The following is a 2,338-nucleotide window of genomic DNA, read 5'->3' on the forward strand; positions in this document are numbered from 1 at the left end:
ATATTTGAGGAGGAAGCATAAAAATTTACTTCGTGTTAAATAGTAGAGGTGATAAACATTACCAGTGAAATCTACCTGATGACTCTATATCCATATTCAGGTACTAAGGATCCGAGTGTAACCGACTGTGACTAGTAATTATCAGATACCTAGAGATCAAAGACACATGTGCGAACATCTAAGTGTTAGTAGCATTAAAAATGTAGGAAACACTATATTTTAAAATGAAATGGAGATCTTCTTTAAAGGGTAAAACCTCATTCAATTTTATATCTTACAGGGTTTATACTGAGCTCAATATTGTATAACTGTATTAATTCAACGGTGAATCTAAAATTTTACAGCCACTTTTGAAAGAGATGTATCATTGCTCTGGAGTGTGCTAGTAAATATGTTAAAGCTGTAATGAAATGCTTTTTCTAATCATGTGGTTATTAAATTTTAAAAAAAATTAAAAAAAGCAATCCTTCAAAGCATAAAAATTTTCTCCTTAATAATTAGTAGATGTGAAAAACATTACCATTGAAATCTACTTGATGACTTTATATCTTTGTTCAAATGCCAAGGAGCTCAGAAAGTAACCTACTGTGACTAGTAATAATCAGGTATATAGAGATTAGAAATGCGTGTGCAAACATCTGTCAACTGCATTAAAATGAATTTTTCTGTATGAAACTGTGTATTTTAATAATGAAATGGAGATTTTTTAAAAAGGTTAAAACCTCCTTTAATTCCATGTCTTAAAGGGTTTGTCCTGAGTACAATATTGTATAACTGTATTAATTCAACTGTAAACCTAAAAATTTACAGCCAGTCTTGAAATGGATGCATCTTAGCTCTGGAAATTACTATTGAATATGTCAATGCTGTTGTCATGAAATGCTTCTTCTAATTATGTGGTTATTAAATAAATAATTAACAAAATAATTTTAAAAAAGTCACACAGTCATACCTACCTTTAAGTGAGAAGGGGACCAAACCACCATGTGCCTGAAGGAGGAAAAGAATAGGAGTGTCTGAACAAACTTGACAACCAGCACTACGTTAGGAGTGTGTATGTGTGTGCATAGGTGTGTCTGCTCATGTGTGCACACACACACATTTGTATGCCATTACTTTTAGACTCGAATGCGAATGTGGGTTCCTCCAGAGCCAGTTTTCTCACTGCTGCATCTTGGAGATGCTCAATACTTACCAAGTGAGTGGGAGAGGAAAATACCCCAGAGGAAGCAAGCTCTCCCTGGTCAATGGAGCCCATCACTATTTCATGTTTTGTCCAATTCTTTTTCTTTTATTTCAAATATTATTTTTATTTTATGTGTATGAGTGTATTGTCTGCATGTATATAATAAGTACACCTGTGACATGCAGTGCATGCAGAGGTCACAGTCGGATCCCCTGGAACTGGAGTTACAGATGGTTGTTAGCCACCATGTGGGTGCTGGGAATCAAACCCTGGTCCTCTACAAGAGCAGACAGTGCTCTTAACTTCTGAGCCATTTCTCCAGCCCCATCTTGTTGCTGATAACACAGTGGACAGTAGTAGGGATAACAGAGTATAAGGACTCTAGTGAGGGGAGGGAGGCTATGGGAGGGTGCCATCTAAATCTGTGGATGTGTGGCATAGATTCATGTGACCTGGTGTCATCAGGGCAGGAAAGAGGCTCAAGGCCTTACCACCCTGAATCTTCTTGATCTTGTCAGAATAACCAAGTGAAGCAGACACCTCAGAAATCAGAAAGAGGAGTCACCCTCAGATTTGTGTAAGGGCAAAGTCATCCCTGAGAGCCACCTGCTGACATTTTACGCTTTAGGAACTTCTCTTGGAGCACCCTAGTCCTGGCTCTGAAACCAGATCTCTCCCAAGAACTCCAAACTCCATGGTTTAATGGGAGAGTCCAGTGCAGTGGCTGCTTGTTTTAGTGAGCAGGGCAGCATATATGTAAGAGGATTCTGATTCTGCACTCTGCCTAGTTCAAGGCTTTAACAAACGCCTGGGGGTTGAACTATGGCTCCCCATGCTAATGGAGTAAAGCAAGAGGGAGGGATGCATCCCCTATTTTAGAAACTGCCTCATACCCTCATACATTCACCTCACTATTGTGATTTTGAAGTTCAAGTGTTGGTTGTTATAACCGGGCTTGATGGTGTCATGTGCCTTCGATGCCACTAGCACTAATTCTTATTTATTGAATTTATTGGCTCCCAGTAGGAGCCAAGAAAGCACTATACTAGGTTTACAGACATGGTGTCTTGTTCATCAACCAGCATCTATGTCAATTCCCTAGGTAAGTTCTGTCTATCAAAAGAGGAATTGGAGTCTTGAGATTAAATAAAT

Source organism: Nannospalax galili, unplaced genomic scaffold, assembly GCF_000622305.1.
Source record: "Nannospalax galili isolate Female #2095 unplaced genomic scaffold, S.galili_v1.0 scaffold335, whole genome shotgun sequence".
NCBI classification, from domain to species: domain Eukaryota; kingdom Metazoa; phylum Chordata; class Mammalia; order Rodentia; family Spalacidae; genus Nannospalax; species Nannospalax galili.